Source organism: Ranitomeya imitator, chromosome 4 (assembly GCF_032444005.1).
Source record: "Ranitomeya imitator isolate aRanImi1 chromosome 4, aRanImi1.pri, whole genome shotgun sequence".
Lineage (NCBI taxonomy): Eukaryota > Metazoa > Chordata > Amphibia > Anura > Dendrobatidae > Ranitomeya > Ranitomeya imitator.
In genome coordinates, this window is record NC_091285.1 from 530,395,198 (window position 1) to 530,413,788 (window position 18,591).

The following is an 18,591-nucleotide window of genomic DNA, read 5'->3' on the forward strand; positions in this document are numbered from 1 at the left end:
GGTAAAGGGTTGGGGATAAAGTTAGGTTTAGGGTTGGGGCTAAAGTTAGAGTTTGGATTACGTTTACGGTTGGGATTAAGGTTAGGGTTGGGACTAGGACCCGTTGAAGTGCTGAGTGCGCGAAACAGCCGTCGTCCACCTTCCTCTCCCCGCACCCATCGGAATACCTGCCACTCCCATGGGCTGAATTAGTTTAAACCTTTAATGGTGTAATAAAGACTATGAAATCAATGCAAAAGGGTGAGTGCAGCATTTCTTCTTCAGCTTCCATTTATTTCATTCATTGTTTTATGTTGAGCACCTATTACCCGACATTTTGCCAAACTGCACGCTGGTCTAACTTACGGATCCACCATATAAAATAGCGTATATGATCCTGGTGCCGTTCTTTCATTTCTCTATGTTGGGCACATATAGATAAGTTCCGTGGTCTAGTTTCCAAAATGGGGGGCACTTATGGGGGGTTTCCACTGTTTAGGCACATCAGGGGCTCTTCAAACGCAACATGGCGTCTGTTCTCAATTCCTGCCAATTCTACACTGAAAAAGTCAAATGGCGCTCCTTCCCTTCCGAGCTCTTCAAAGCGCCCAAACAGTGGAAATTGCATAACAAATTTTGTGATTAATTTTCTCTTTTTACATTTGTGAAAATTAAAAAAAACTGGTTTGTGAAAAAAAATAAAATGTTTGTAAAAAAAATTTAAATGTTCATTTTTTCTTTCCTCATTGCTTCAGTTCCTGTAAAGCACATAAAGGGTTAATTAGCTTCTTGAATGTGGTTTTGAGCACCTTGAAAGGTGCAGTTTTTAGAATGGTGTCACTTTTGGGTATTTTCTGTACACGTACTGTACATGTACACCCCTCAAAGTGACTTCAAATGTGATGTGGTCCCTAAAAAAAATAATGGTGTTGTAAAAATGAGAAATCGCTGGTCAACTTTTAACCCTTATAACTTCCTACCAAAAAAAAACAGTTTCCAAAATTGTGCTGATGTAAGGCCTGTTTCACACGTCAGTGTCTCCGGTACGTGAGGTGACAGTTTCCTCACGTACCGGAGACACTGACACACGTAGACACATAAAAATCACTGCATCTGTTCAGATGTCAGTGATTTTTTGCGGACCGTGTCTCCGTGTGCCAAACACGGAGACATGTCAGTGTTCGTGGGAGCGCACGTATTACACGGACCCATTAAAGTCAATGGGTCCATGTAAAACACGTACCGCACACGGACATTGTCCGTGTGCAGTCCGTGTGCCGTGCAGGGGACAGCGCTACATTAAGCGCTGTCCCCCCCACTGGTGCTGAATCGGCGATTCATATCTTCCCTGCAGCAGCGTTTGCTGCAGGGAAGATATGAATAATACTGTTTAAAATAAAGATTTATCTGCGCCCCCCACCCCCTGTGCTGAAAATACCCGGCTCGCTACCTCGCCGCCGCTGCTTCCTCTCCTGGCCGCGGTCACGTGGGGCCGCTCATTTACAGTAATGAATATGCGGCTCCACCTCCCATGAGCCGCATATTCATTACTGTAATCGGCGGCCCCACGTGACCGCACACAGGGAGAAGCTGCGGCCAGGAGAGGAAGCAGCGGCTGCAAGGGAGCGAGCCGGGTGAGTATTTTCAGCACAGCGGGGGGGGAGGGGGGCGCACAGGGCACACGGGGTGGGGGGGCGCACAGGGGGTGGGAGGGCGGGGGGAGATAAATCTTTATTTTAAACAGTATTATTCATATCTTCCCTGCAGCAAACGCTGCTGCAGGGAAGATATGAATCGCCGATTCAGCACGATGCAGGGGACAGCGCTAAACTTTAGCGCTGTCCCTGCACGGTGCGTGTGGTACCCAGTGGGCACACGGGCGGCACACGTGTGCCACACTGATGTGCCACGTGTGCGCACGGACACACGGACATGGATAACTCCAGTACCGTTTTTGTACGGTACTGGAATTATCTGGACGTGTGAAACCGGCCTAAAGTAGACATGTGGGAAATGTTATGTATTAAGAATTTTTCATGTCATATCTCTTTGATGTAAAGGCATAAAATCCAAAGTTTGAAAATTGCAAAATGTTCTATATTTTTGCCATATTTCCATTTTTTTCATACACGCAAGTCATATCGAAGAAATTTTACCACTAAGATGAAGTACAATATCTCACAAAAAACATTCTCAGAATCAGCGGGATCCGTTAAAGCGTTCCAGAGTTAAAACCTTATAAATAGACAGTGGTCAGAATTGTGAAAATTGGCCTGGTCATTAAGTACAAAACAGTCTCTGTCACTAAGGGGTTAAGCCAATAAAAAATATATATATATACACATGTGGCAATACCGCATACAGAAAAGTAGGATCTCTGAAAATTTTTAAATAATCTGATCAGTAAACACAGTAAACAGAAAAAAAAAATTAAAAAAAACACCAAAATTGCATTTTTTTTATCACCACAACACAAAAAGTACTGTAAGACACAATCAAAATGTAAAATCTGTCATTATGGTCAGAGGCGTATGTAGGTTTTCTAGCACCCAGGGCAAGAATTCATTTTGGTGCCCACCCCATCCCCAAGGACATATGCGATTTGAACACTTAGTTATGTACCAACGAGCCGCTCTCCCTAATGCTCTCAATGTTCAGTGAAAAACAGAGAAGCAGAAGAGAAGCTTGTAGTCACAGGACCACAAGTATGAAAGTCGCATATGAGTGAAGTGTCCATGTGACGACTACTGAAACCTGCAGAGCTGAATCCTGACATCGCAGCTTCTGAATTCTCAGAACTAATGCACTGCACACTCTCTTGCCAGTTGACAGTCATGTCAGTACAAGCATGCGATTTGTATACTTTTCACCACATTCCGACTAGACGTGCCCGGCCTCACTCAGTTCATTTTCATTGAGTGAGGCTACACATGTCTAGTCAGCATGTGACCGCATTAATGTAAATTGCCAACACAAGAGAATCCTGACAGTGTGCAGTGCGCACTGTGAGAACTCAGAAGTCTGCAATCACATAGAATGACTTCAGACTCATTACAAACCTGGACATCCCCTTTAATGCTCCTAACATAAATAAAAACATGAGAATTAGTCAATATCACAAAAAACATTTATATCCAGGTACCTTATAGCTGATGTCGACTCTGGAGCAGGGGCGTAGCTAGAGCTTTTGCCGCCCGGGGCTGTTCCCGAGTTTGGCGCCCCCCCCCCCTCCCCCGGCTCAATACACACAAAGGTTACCAAAAATGGTTTTCCTGTTTTGTAGAACTTAAACTGGGCCTAATGGTATCACCCCCACATGCCAAACCTGTGACTTAATACCACCACACCATGACCAGACCACATAGTGACCGAATAATACTACATACAGGGGACAAATACCACAACACCATTTCCAGACCACATATTACCACCACATAGTGACTTGAATACTACAATACTGATCAGTAATAAAAAAAAAAAACACAATACTATCACCATAAGTGCCAGTATTCACAGGAGATCTGTACTTAGTATGCAGTGTCTGTGTAGAGGTAATACAGAGATCACTGGTGGTATTATACACAGGGACTCTGTATATAATGTATAGATAATACAGTGATCACTGGTGACATTGTACACAGGACCGCTGTATATAGTATACAGTGTATAGTGTCAGTGTATAGGTAACACTGACTCACCAGTGACGTCTCTAGGTGAAGTCCTTCATCTTTCATCCAGCACAGACCGCCATCATTCCTTCCAGCCAAGACTCGTTTCTGCAGGAAATAACACAGTTATCTCGAGCTCCGCTTGCAGAACACATTACTTAATTTTTCACAACTTCTACATTACATCACATGAAGAAAAAAAGGTGATATAGTGTCACTCTGCACAGTAACAGGACCGCCTCCCCATTTAAAACAGTATACTCAAAAAATAAAATAAATACATCACTGCAGTAATAATATCCCTTAATTAGCCCCTATGGTAACACTATTCCCCACCCTGGCCCCGTTTATCTCATTCCTGGCTCCAGCCATATGTTCTCACATCCTGCCCTCATGAGTATCCATTCTACCCCATATGATCTCCCCATCCTGCCCCACCAGCCTCCATCGTATCCGTCCTGCCCCATGATCCAATCCTGCCCCGTGTCTCCAATCATGCCCCGTATCTACATTCTGCCCATGCCTCAAGTCCTGCCCCCAGTGTGTCCAGCAATCTGCCCCAGTGTGTCCAGCATATTACCCCCATGTTGTCCAGCAATCTGCCCCAGTGTGTCCAGCATATTACCCCCAGTGTGTCCAGAAATCTGCCCCAGTATGTCCAGCAATGCCCCCAGTGTGTCCAGCAATCTGCCCCAGTGTCCAGCATTGCCCCAGTGTGTCCAGCAGTCTGCCCCAGTGTGTCCAGCATATTACCCCCAGTGTCCAGCATTAGTAGTAGTAGTTAGTAGTTAGTAAGTAAGGCCGAAAAAAGACATTTGTCCATCCAGTTCAGCCTATATTCCATCATAATAAATACCCAGATCTACGTCCTTCTACAGAACCTAATAATTGTATGATACAATATTGTTCTGCTCCAGGAAGACATCCAGGCCTCTCTTGAACCCCTCGACTGAGTTCGCCATCACCACCTCCTCAGGCAAGCAATTCCAGATTCTCACTGCCCTAACAGTAAAGAATCCTCTTCTATGTTGGTGGAAAAACCTTCTCTCCTCCAGACGCAAAGAATGCCCCCTTGTGCCCGTCACCTTCCTTGGTATAAACAGATCCTCAGCGAGATATTTGTATTGTCCCCTTATATACTTATACATGGTTATTAGATCGCCCCTCAGTCGTCTTTTTTCTAGACTAAATAATCCTAATTTCGCTAATCTATCTGGGTATTGTAGTTCTCCCATCCCCTTTATTAATTTTGTTGCCCTCCTTTGTACTCTCTCTAGTTCCATTATATCCTTCCTGAGCACCGGTGCCCAAAACTGGACACAGTACTCCATGTGCGGTCTAACTAGGGATTTGTACAGAGGCAGTATAATGCTCTCATCATGTGTATCCAGACCTCTTTTAATGCACCCCATGATCCTGTTTGCCTTGGCAGCTGCTGCCTGGCACTGGCTGCTCCAGGTAAGTTTATCATTAACTAGGATCCCCAAGTCCTAGTGTGTCCAGGACTTGCCCCAGTGTGTCCAGCATATTACCCCCAGTGTGTCCAGCATATTACCCCAGTGTCCAGCATTGCCCCAGTGTGTCCAGCAATCTGCCCCATGGTCTCCAGTATCGCCCCGGTGTGTCCAGCATTCTGCCCCATGGTCTCCAGTATTGCCCCAGTGTGTCCAGCATTCTGCCCCATGGTCTCCAGTATTGCCCCAGTGCGTCCAGCAATCTGCCCCATGGTCTCCAGTATTGCCCCAGTACGTCCAGCAATCTGCCCCATGGTCTCCAGTATTGCCCCAGTGTGTCCAGCAATCTGCCCCATGGTCTCCAATATTGCCCCGGTGTGTCCAGCAATCTGCCCCATGGTCTCCAGTATTGTCCCGGTGTGTCCAGCAATCTGCCCCATGGTCTCCAGTATTGCCCCAGTGTGTCCAGCATTCTGCCCCATGGTCTCCAGTATTGCCCCAGTGTGTCCAGCATTCTGCCCCATGGTCTTCAGTATTGCCCCAGTGTGTCCAGCAATCTGCCCCATGGTCTCCAGTATTGCCCCAGTGTGTCCAGCAATCTGCCCCATGGTCTCCAGTATCGCCCCGGTGTGTCCAGCATTCTGCCCCATGGTCTCCAGTATTGCCCCAGTGCGTCCAGCATTCTGCCCCATGGTCTCCAGTATTGCCCCAGTGCGTCCAGCAATCTGCCCCATGGTCTCTAGTATTGCCCCGGTGTGTCCAGCAATCTGCCCCATGGTCTCCAGTATTGCCCCAGTGTGTCCAGCAATCTGCCCCATGGTCTCCAGTATTGCCCCGGTGTGTCCAGCAATCTGCCCCATGGTCTCCAGTATTGCCCCGGTGTGTCCAGCAATCTGCCCCATGGTCTCCAGTATTGCCCCAGTGTGTCCAGCATTGCCCCCAGAGTCAGACATAAAGAAAAAAAAAAAAAAGTAAAATCCTCACCTCTCCCGTTCCTAGCGCAGGTCCGGTGCAGTCAGCGTCTCTCCGGCTCTGCGACCCTCAGGACAGAGAGGCTGAGCGGCGCGCACAGTAGTGACGTCATCGCGCCCTCTGCTCTGAGACGTCGCAGAGTCAGAGGACGCTGTAGCTGCCGCAGGAACCAGGAGAGGTGAGTATTAGAGCGGGGGGCGGGGGCCCGGGGGTGGAGGGAGCCTGGTCGTGGCGGCGGACGGCGCCGCCCGAAGATTTAAAGGGGCGTCTTCTTTTTTTTTTTCTTCTTCTTCTTTCTCCTCCTGCAGCGCCGGCCGCCCCCCGCACTGTGCCGCCCGGGGCGGACCGCCCCCCCCACACCCCCCTTCCTACGCCACTGCTCTGGAGTCTTTCTTCTTTTCTTCATCTTGTCCAGAACCCATGATGAGTTTTCTTATCCACAGCCGTCTCTGCAGACTTCCATCTTCTCCGCTCTTTTGCAGAAAATCTCCACATGACGCCTGTTATGATCCGGTGACCTTGGAGCCGCATGAAACTTTCTCTGGAGTAGGTGGAACCTGTACTGACCGCAAATCCTGGACTGACATCGCAACTAGAAGTAGCCGTGGGGTGTGCCTAACAAACCCTAGACACCTCGACACAGCCGGAGGACTAAATACCCCTACAGATGGAAACAGGAATTCTACCTTGCCTCAGAGCAGAACCCCAAAGGATAGGCAGCCCCCCACAAATATTGACTGTGAGAAGGAGAGGAAAGACACACGCAGGCAGAAAACAGGATTTAGCAAAAGAGGCCACTCTAGCTAAATAGGAAAGGATAGGACAGAATACTAAGCGGTCAGTATTAATATCTGACCTTGAACGGGATAGTACGTCCAAGGTCAGATCCCCTGCTTTGATGCAGGGCTCCGCGGTGAGCCCGCATCAAAGCCGGGACATGTCAGCTGTTTTGAACAGCTGACATGTGCCCGTAATAGGCGCGGGCAGAATCGCGATCTGCCCGCACCTATTAACTAGTTAAATGCCGCTGTCAAACGCAGACAGCGGCATTTAACTACCGCTTCCGGCCGGGCGGCCGGAAATGACGTCATCGCCGACCCCGTCACATGATCGGGGGTCGGCGATGCGTCTCCATTGTAACCATAGAGGTCCTTGAGACCTCTATGGTTACTGATCGCCGGTGGCTGTGAGCGCCACCCTGTGGTCGGCGCTCACAGCACACCTGCATTCCTGCTACATAGCAGCAATCAGCAGATCGCTGCTATGTAGCAGAGGCGATCGCGTTGTGCCTGCTTCTAGCCTCCCAAGGAGGCTATTGAAGCATGGCAAAAGTAAAAAAAAAAAAGTTGAAAAAAATGTTAAAAAAATAAAAAATATATAAACGTTTAAATCACCCCCCTTTCGCCCCAATCAAAATAAATCAATAAAAAAATATCAAATCTACACATATTTGGTATCGCCACTCTCAGAATCGCCCGATCTATCAATTAAAAAAAAGCATTAACCTGATCGCTAAACAGCGTAGCGGGAAAAAAATTAGAAACACCAGAATTACGTTTTTTTGGTCACCGCGACATTGCATTAAAATGCAATAACGGGCGGTCAAAAGAATGTATCTGCACCAAAATGCTATCATTAAAAACGTCATCTCGGCACGCAAAAAATAAGCTCTCAACCGACCCCAGATCACGAAAAATGGAGACGCTACGAGTATCGGAAAATGGCGGCAATTTTTTTTTTTTTTTTTTTTTAGCAAAGTTTGGAATTTTTTTTCACCACTTAGATAAAAAATAACCTAGTCATGTTAGGTGTCTACGAACTCGTAATGACCTGGAGAATCATAATGTCAAGTCAGTTTTAGCATTTAGTGAACCTAGCAAAAAAGCCAAACAAAAAACAAGTGTGGGACTGCACTTTTTTTGCAATTTCACCGCACTTGGAATTTTTTTCCCGTTTTCTAGTACATGACATGCTAAAACCAATGATGTCATTCAAAATTACAACTCGTCCCGCAAAAAATAAGCCCTCACATGGCCAAATTGACGGAAAAATAAAAAAGTTATGGCTCTGGGAAGGAGGGGAGTGAAAAACGAACACGGAAAAACGAAAAATCCCATGGTCATGAAGGGGTTAAAACCCTTCCAAAAATATCCACAGCAGATAATACAAAATATTCCACCATCTAACTAAAGACGTGGGACGTATATCTGCAACTCCTGAGAATCCATCAAGACTGAGAAAATACTGACACAATCTAAGCTGGACAAGAAAAAACAAATGAATAGCACTGAATTATCAAGCACACAGCCTGTGTGCCACAGAAACAAAACCAGACATTTATCTTTGCTGATTTGGCAGCAAGGCAGGAGGAACCAGACACATGTCTAAAACCTCCCAACAACCATGGACAACTGGCAAGGACTAAAGAATCCTGCAAACCTAAATACCCCAGTCAGAACTGCAATCAGCAGATACACCTGACCAGGACTGCAATCCAGGGACAACTGCATTACCACCTACAACCACCAGAGGGAGCCCAAAAGCAGAATTCACAACAGACGCCCTTAAAGATAGAAGTGTCATTATAATGCTCCTGAATAAAAAATTGCCCCTCACTATATTGTCTGTTGTGAATTCTGTTGTCGAGCTCCCTCCTGTGGTCATGAATGGTACTTCGGTGAGTTCGGTCCGTGGGCTCCCTCTGGTGGCTGTGAGTGGAGCTGCTGCTTCTGAGGTTCCTTACACAGGTGACGTGGTTTATCCTTTGGTTGGCTTCTCTATTTAACTCTACTCAGATCGTTTCTCCATGCCAGCTGTCAATGTTTTAGCATTGGTTCAGTTCGCTCCTGGATCTGTCTGGTGTCCTGTCTTCTCCTGCAGAAGCTAAGTTCCTGATTGTTATTATTGTTCTTGTTTCTTTGTCCAGCAGGTTATCTTGATTTTGTCTTGCTAGCTGGAAGCTCTGGGATGCAGGGTGGCACCCCCGCACCGTGAGTCGGTGCGGAGGACCCTTTTGCACACTCTGTGTGGTCTTTTGTAGGTTTTTGTGCTGACCACAAAGATTCCTTTCCTATCCTCTGTCTATTTAGTAAGTCGTGCCTCCCTTTGCTGAAACCTATCTCATTTCTGCGTTTGTGACTTTCATCTTTACTCACAGTCATTACATGTGGGGGGCTGCCTATTCCTTTGGGGAATTTCTCTGAGGCAAGGTAGGCTTTATTTTCTTCTCTAGGGCTAGCTAGCTCTTAGGCTGTAACGAGGCGCCTAGGGAGCGTCAGGAGCGCTCCACGGCTATTTCTAGTGTGTGCGATAGGATTAGGGCTTGCGGTCAGCAGAGCTCCCACATCCCAGAGCTCGTCCTGTATGAGTTTAACTATCAGGTCGGGTGCTCCTAACCACCAGGTCATAAACAATTGTCGGCACAAAATATGACCCCCACACTGTCCCTCTTATGGTATGTGCTCTTTACACTGACCTCTCCTTTCCATACTGGCCCCCTCTTCACCCTGTCCTCTCACACTGTGTCCCCCATATAGGGCCCAGTATTAATACTGTACTCTCTCATCACACTCCCCCTCCTTGGTATACTGTCCCCTCCTGGCTGTGCCTTTACCCTGTCCCCCCATGCTACGAACCCACTACTCAGTTTCTATTCTGTGCCCACTCACTTTTCTCCCTGCATACTGTCTCCTCACACTATTCCCCTCCCTCCTCATACTGTCTCCTCTCACATCCCTCCTGTTCACCATACTATCTCCTCATATAGTTACCCCCTCACTTTCTACACTGCCTGCTCACCTGACTCCCCATACTGTCTGCACACATCCCATCACCCTCACTCCCCCGTTCTCTGTCCACATACATTTTTCACATCGCTACTCATACTGTGTCCACATACATTCCCCCGTCGCTCCCCATAATGTCTGCACCCATCCCCCTATACTGTTCCCTCATACGTGCCCCTCATTCCCCCAGTACTGCTTCCTCATACATGCCCCCCATTCCCCCAGTACTGTCTCCCTATCTCCCCCTTTGCTCTTCATTTTGTGTCCTTAAATCTCCCCCACACATTAAATTCCACCATCCCCACTACAAATCTCCTCACACACAATAAATAACCCCATCTCCACTCCAAATCTCACCTCATACATTAAGAACCGCTATCCCCACTCCAATTCTCCCCACACATAATAAATCCCCCTATCCCCACTCCAATTCTCCCCACACATAATAAATCCCCTCATCCCCACTCAAATTCTCCACACACATCAAAAGTCCCCCCATCCCTACTCAAATTGTCGGCAGTCAGAGCTTCAATTGTACTCACTTCTGTAAGATGCGAGTACAATTGATCCTTGGGCAGGGGCGGACACTTACAGCTTGGGGCCCCTGTGCAAGAACTGTGTTTGGGCCCCCCTCTTTTTATGGTGACAAAGCTATATAGATATAGCCACACACACACATGTGTATATATTACATACCGTATATACTCGAGTATAAGCCGAACCGAGTATAAGGTGAGGCACCTAATTTTGCCTCGGAAAACTGGGTAAGCTTATTGACTCGAGTATAAGCCAGGTATGTATTGTCCCCTCATCACTGTCCATCATGTGTGGCTCCCCCCTCTTGTCCTGCTCTGTGTGGCTCCCCCGTTATATGCATGGATCCCCAGTCCCATCTTGTATGCATGTCTCCCCCTGTCCCATCCTTGTATGCGTGGCTCTGTTCCCCCCTCACATCCTTGTATTCGTGGCTCTGTTCTCCCATCACATCCTTATATGTGTGGCTCCCCATCCTCCCCATCCTCCATCATCCTCCCCCATCCTCCTTCTCCTCCCCCAACCTCCTTCATCCTCCCCCCGGCCATCATACTCACCAACTTCACAGCACGCTGTACAGACTCCCTGCATCTCTGTCCCGACTCCCGGGACGCCAGCTTCTTCCCGTATGATCGGTCACGTGGTACCGCTCATTAAGGTCATGAATATGCATCCATATTCATCACCTTAATGAGCAGTACCACGTGACCGCTGAGCACAGGATGAGCTGCCGGCGCTGAGACCACCGGAGCTGCAGGCACCGCTGGATGAAGTTGAGTATGTGGTCTTCAAGTTAGTGGGGAGGGAGGTGGGCGGGCAGTTGACCCCAAACTTTAAATTTAAAAAAAAAAACCTTGCTCAGGTGCCGCCCCCTGTATCCTGGCGCCCTAGGCACGTGCTCTCACGTGCCTAGTGACAAATACAGCCCTGATTATGGTATTAAAAACTCTGTCTCACCTCACGAAAAATAAACATTTACACAGCCCCATTACCTGAAAAATAAAAATTTTATAGGTCTTGGAAAATGGCGACACAATCAAAAATTGTATTTATTTATTTTACAAATTTCTGATTTTTTTTTACCACTAAAATAATAAAAAAAACTAGACAAGTTTGGCATCGCCGTAATTATACTGATGAGGAGAATCATATTGCTAGGTCATTTTTACCACACAAAGACACAGCAAAAAATACAGTAATGTCAGAATTGTGTTTTTTCCAGTTTTCCAGCACATTATGTGGTAATGGCGTCACGGAACAGTACAACTCGTCCTGCAAAAAAACAAGCTCACATACGGCTATATTGATGGAAAAATAAAAAAGTTATGGCTCTTGGAAAAAGGAAAAAGGGAAGTAAGAGATTAAAGTGTTTGTCCTCTACTAAGACAACCCCTTCTTAAACTAAATGTTCAGCCCTGATAAAATAAATAAACCTATACTCACCTCCCGTGCCGGCTCCATTCCAGTGGTGTCAGCACTCGCGGTCTCAGAACTGTGATGCGCTGAAATGACATGTGATTCCTGGTGCCCAATCAGCGCTGGTGTCACGTGTTTAAACATGGACGTGTGAATAAGCTCTTAATGAGAGTCATTATACTCTTACAAATATGAAGACTACTTTCAGAAGCCTTGATATGCCTGGCAGGACAAATCAGGGAATCTTTAGTAAAATGTTTGTTTCTTAAAGCAGGGGTCCCCAACTCCAGTCCTCAAGGCCCACCAACATGTCATGTTTTCAGGATTTCCTTAGTCTTGCTCAGGTAATAATTGCATCACCTGTGCAATGCAAAGGAAATCCTGAAAACATGACCTGTTGGTGGGCCTTGAGTACTGGAGTTGGGGACCCCTGTCTTAAAGGATTTCCTACTGTGTCTTGATAAAAACTAGTGATGAGCGAAAGTGTTCGTGTAAAGTGTTATCCGAGCATACTCAGTTGCTAACCGAGTGACCTTGGCGTGCTCAAATAATATGCACGAGTCCCCGCAGCTGCATGTCTCATGGCTAACAGACAGGCAATCCCTGCATGTGTTGCAGCTGTCGATCAGCCACGAGACATGCAGCCGCGGGGACTCGAACATATTTTAGCACACCGAAGTCACTCGGTTAGCACCTGAGTATGCTCAGATAACACCTTATCCCAGTACGTTCGCTCGTCACTAATAAAAAAAACCATGTTCTTGGCACTATATGTACATCTCCTACATTGAGCCAGTTATGGCATGCACTGTAAATTATCAGTTAGATATATAGCACTATATGGTCATAAAATCTAATATTGTAGTAAATAGTAGAGACATAACTATCTCATTTATATTTTCATTGCACCTAAAGTAGGACAAAAGATTTCTTTAGCCGTAGTTCTAACACCTAATGGGAACATGACCCATCCATTGATTTTTTTTCGTGTCAGAGCACTGCCCTAGAAAACGGGAAACATGATCTACGGCATGTTGTGCAGTCCTACACCTGTCATTTTTCTTCCAAAGTAAGATGATGAAAGTCTGTAGTTATCCTCGAAAAGTGGAGCAGTGTTTTTATTTGACCATTTCAGTAATAAATCATCCCACCGTTCATTAGATATATCATTAAGCTGTACTTACACTTGGAGGCAAATATAATCCCGCTGTCAGTTTTATAGCTAAAGTAAAACATAGTCAAGAAACTTGCAGGAATAATTTGAAGGCTGCCATGCAAACCCAGCAATTACTATATTTCCAATGTATCTTTTATGAACAGTAATAAATAGTAATGATTGTTTCCAACCGCATGGCAGCGTAGTAGAGAGGTCTTCAATGGAAATGAGCAATGCTTTCAGATCTAACACAACCCACAAGATCCTGGAGAATCTCAGCTGCTTCCTATAGACATTGGCCACCTTATTGCTACATATTCAGGATAATCACTGTGTTCTGTGAATTGTATTGGGGGGAGCGAACAGAAGGTCAATTATCTTAAAGTCATAAATGTACTAAATGCCATAAATGTATTTAGTAGGACAACCTTCTTAGGTTTTTTATTTTATACTATCACATAATGAAGTTTTTATGCAATCTTTAGGCCTAAGGGGTAAGGTTTCTCATTGTGGAGAGTGACATACCAGCTCTGGCTTATCAAGGTAAGGAGGCTAATTCATCGTGCAATGCTCCTCTGGGAAATTTAATATGCAAATTGCCTCTTCAGAGAAAAAGAGGACTTGAACTCTATAGCGCCACCTATTGGAAGTAACGATCCTACAAGTCACAATTAACCCTTTAACGAGTCTTGCAATATGACTCTTAGGCCGGGATCACACATGCGAGAAATACGTCCGAGTCTCGCATGGTTATACCCGGAATTCCCACCGTCTCTCTGGAGCGGAGCGTGTCGCTGCATGTATTGCTATGCGGCCTCCGCTCCTGAGTGACGGCGGCAATGCCGGGTATTACCATGCGAGACTTGGACGTATTTCTCGCATGTGTGATCCCAGCCTTACCCTAAGTCATACTGCAAGACTCGTTTTAGGGTTGATTGTGACTTGTAGGATCGCTACTTCCAATAGGTGGCGCTATAGAGTTCAAGTCCTCTTTTTCTCTGAAGAGGCAATTTGCATATGCAATATTTCGTCAGTCATTTTTATTATATTGCATCTCAGCCTTTATGAGGAATCCAAAATGTACTTAAAGGGAACCTGTCAGCAGGATTGTGCACAGTAATCTACAGACACTGTCAGGTCGGCGTCGTTATACTGATTACAATTATACCTTGGTTGATGAAATCCATCTTGTGGTTATTGTTTAATCTTTATTTTCAGTTTTTAGTTAATGATGCACAGGCATGTGCCCCGGGGTGGCCTGTGGGGGGATTCATGTGGTGCTCTGATTAGGTATTCTCCAGTATGGCTTCTGTCAGGTCACTGATCCCACACTGACCTGCCCCCTAATTTACATAATGAATATCTGTACATACATCTGTGGCCCCTGCTTAGCAGCATAATCGCATGTTCAGTATTACAGTAATAAATATGGTTGATGTTTGATGTTATTCAGATAGAAAAAAAAAATTTCAACCCCTTTGAGACCTGGCCTGTTTTCACCTTTCCGACCAGGCCAATCTACTATATAATTGTCTAAGGGTCACTTCCGTCTTTCTGTCTGTCCTTCTGTCTGTCACGGATATTCATTGGTCGCGGCCTGTGTCTGTCATGGAATCCAAGTCGCTGATTGGTCTCGCCAGCTGACTGTCATGGCTGTCGCGACCAATCAGCAAAGGCCACAGTCCGATTAGTCCCTCCCCTGCAGTCAGCACCCGGCGTCCGCTCCATACTCCCCGCAGTCACCGCTCACACAGGGTTAATGCCAGCGGTAACGGACCGCGTTATGCCGCGGGTAACTCACTCCGTTACCGCCGCTATTAACCCTATGTGACCAAGTTTTTACTATTGATGCTGCCTATGCAGCGTCAATAGTAAAAACATCTATTGTTAAAAATAATTTAAAAAAATAAAAAATTATTATATACTCACCTTTCGCGACGCTCCAGTGACTGCTCTATGCAAGCGGCAGGTTCCGGTGCCAAGGATGGTATGGGAGAAGGACCTGCCATGACGTCACGGTCATGTGACCGTGACGTTATCACAGGCCCTGCGCGCCTGCGCGAGAAGGACCTGCCATGACGTCACGGTCATGTGACCGCGACGTCATCACAGGCCCTGCGCGCCTGCACGAAAAGGACCTGCCATGACGTCACGGTCATGTGACCGCGACGTCATCACAGGTCCTGCGCGAGAAGGACCTGCCATGACATCACGGTCATGTGACTGAACTACAAGGGGTCCTCGGAAGGTGAGTATATGTTTATTTTTTTATTTTTTAACCTGTGACATACGTGGCTGGGCAGTATACTACGTAGCTGGGCAATATACTACGTGACTGGCCAATATACTACGTGGCTGGGCAATATACTACGTGGCTCTGTGCTGTATACTACATCGCTGTGCAATATACTATGTGGCTCTGTGCTGTATACTACGTCGCTGTGCAATATACTACGTGACTGGGCAATATACTATGTGGCTGGGCAATATACTATGTGGCTCTGCTGTATACTACGTCGCTGTGCAATATACTATGTGGCTCTGTGCTGTATACTACGTCACTGGGCAATATACTACGTGACTGGGCAATATACTACGTGACTGGGCAATATACTATGTGGCTGGGCAATATACTATGTGGCTCTGCTGTATACTACGTCGCTGTGCAATATACTATGTGGCTCTGTGCTGTATACTACGTCGCTGTGCAATATACTACGTGGCTCTGTGCTGTATACTACGTCACTGGGCAATATACTACGTCACTGGGCAATATACTACGTGACTGGGCAATATACTATGTGGCTGGGCAATATACTACGTGGCTCCGCTGTATACTACGTCGCTGTGCAATATACTATGTGGCTCTGAGCTGTATACTACGTCGCTGTGCAATATACTATGTGGCTCTGTGCTGTATACTACGTCACTGGGCAATATACTACGTGACTGGGCAATATACTATGTGGCTGGGCAATATACTACGTGGACTGTTGTGAATTCTGTGGCAGAGCTCCCTCCTGTGGTCACAAGTGGTACTGCGGCTTCTGAGTTTCCTTCCTCAGGTGATGTGGTGAAGTCGTTAGGTGCTGCTCTATTTAACTCCACCTGGTGCTTTGCTCCTGGCCTCCAGTCAATGTTCTAGTATTGGTCTTGCTTCCTCCTGGATCGTTCCTGTGGCCTGTCTGCTCTGCATAAGCTAAGTTTTGCTTGTGTTATTTTTGTTTGCTATTTTTTCTGTCCAGCTTGCTTTATTGGTTTTTCTGGCTTGCTGGAAGCTCTGGGACGCAGAGGGAGCACCTCCGTACCGTTAGTCGGTGCGGAGGGTCTTTTTGCCCCCTCTGCGTGGTTGTTTGTAGGGTTTTGTGTTGACCGCAAAGTTATCTTTCCTATCTTCGGTCTGTTCAGTAAGTTGGGCCTCACTTTGCTAAATCTATTTCATCTCTGCGTTTGTATTTTCATCTCTACTCACAGTCATTATATGTGGGGGGCTGCCTTTTCCTTTGGGGTATTTCTCTGAGGCAAGGTAGGCTTATTTTTGTATCTTAGGCCTAGCTAGTTTCTCAGGCTGTGCCGAGTTGCATAGGGAGCGTTAGGCGCAATCCACGGCTGCCTCTAGTGTGGTTGGATAGGATTAGGGATTGCGGTCAGCAGAGTTCCCACGTCTCAGAGCTCGTCCTATGTCTTTTGGTTATTGTCAGGTCACTTTGTGTGCTCTGAACTTCAAGGTCCATTGTGGTTCTGAATTACCTAATCATAACAGTACTGGAGGCGAAGATGATCCATTTGGTACCATTGTCTAAATTACCTTCCTCCTCTGATTTGGTGCCATTGTTCTTCCAGCATGTGGTTCGTTTACATGGCATTCCAGAGAACATCGTTTCTGACAGAGGTTCCCAGTTTGTTTCGAGGTTTTGGCGAGCTTTTTGTGCTAGGATGGGCATTGATTTGTCTTTTTCCTCGGCTTTCCATCCTCAGACTAATGGCCAGACCGAACGAACCAATCAGACCTTGGAAACATATCTGAGATGCTTTGTTTCTGCTGATCAGGATGATTGGGTGTCCTTCTTGCCTTTGGCTGAGTTCGCCCTTAATAATTGGGCCAGCTCGGCTACCTTGGTTTCGCCGTTTTTCTGCAACTCTGGGTTCCATCCTCGTTTCTCTTCAGGGCAGGTTGAGTCTTCGGACTGTCCTGGTGTGGATACGGTGGTGGACAGGTTACAGCAGATTTAGACTCATGTAGTGGACAATTTGACCTTGTCCCAGGAGAAGGCTCAACGTTTCGCTAATCGCAGACACTGTGTGGGTCCCCGACTTCGTGTTGGGGATTTGGTTTGGTTGTCATCTCGTCATATTCCTATGAAGGTTTCCTCTCCTAAGTTTAAGCCTCGTTTCATTGGTCCGTATAGGATTAATGAGGTTCTTAATCCTGTGTCTTTTCGTTTGACCCTTCCAGATTCTTTTTCCATCCATAACGTATTCCATAGGTCATTGTTGGGGAGATACGTGGCACCTATGGTTCCATCTGTTGATCCTCCTGCCCCGGTTTTGGTGGAGGGGGAGTTGGAGTATATTGTGGAGAAGATTTTGGATTCTCGTGTTTCGAGACGGAAACTCCAGTATCTGGTTAAGTGGAAGGGTGTTATGTTTGCTAATGACAGGTGTTATGAAGGCAATCCAGAAACAGTGTGCTTAGCGATCAGAGCGCACACAGTGATCTGACAAATACCCAAAAATACAAGAACGAGCTCTGAGACGTGGAAACTCTGTAGACTGCACACCTGATCCTATCCTAAACACAACTAAAAGCGGCTGTGGATTGCGCCTAACAACTACCTAGGCAACTCGGCACAGCCTAAGAAACTAGCTAGCCTGAAGATAGAAAAATAGGCCTGACTTGCCCCAGAGAAATTCCCCAAAGGAAAAGGCAGCCCCCCACATATAATGACTGTGAGTAAGATGAAAAGACAAAACGTAGGGATGAAATAGATTCAGCAAAGTGGGGCCCGATATTCTAGGACAGAGCGAGGACAGTAAAGCGAACTTTGCAGTCTACAAAAAACCCTAAAGCAAAACCACGCAAAGGGGGCAAAAAAACCCACCGTGCCGAACTAACGGCACGGCGGTACACCCTTTGCGTCTCAGAGCTTCCAGCAAAACAAAAGACAAGCTGGACAGAAAAAAAGCAACAAAAAAGCAAAAAGCACTTAGCTATACAGAGCAGCAGGTCACAGGAACAATCAGGAGAAGCTCAGATCCAACACTGAAACATTGACAAGGAGCAAGGATAGCAGCATCAGGCGGAGTTAAGTAATGAAGCAGTTAACGAGCACCAGAACACCTGAGGGAGGAAGCTCAGAAGCTGCAGTACCACTTGTGACCACAGGAGTGAATTCAGCCACAGAATTCACAACAGAAGGGTTATGGTCAGGAAGATAATTCCTGGGTCTTTGCCTCTGATGTCCATGCTGCCGATCTTGTTCGTGCCTTTCATATGGCTCATCCTGGTCGGACTGGGGGCTCTGGTGAGGGTTCGGTGACCCCTCCTCAAGGGGGGGGTACAGTTGTGAATTCTGTGGCAGAGCTCCCTCCTGTGGTCACAAGTGGTACTGCGGCTTCTGAGTTTC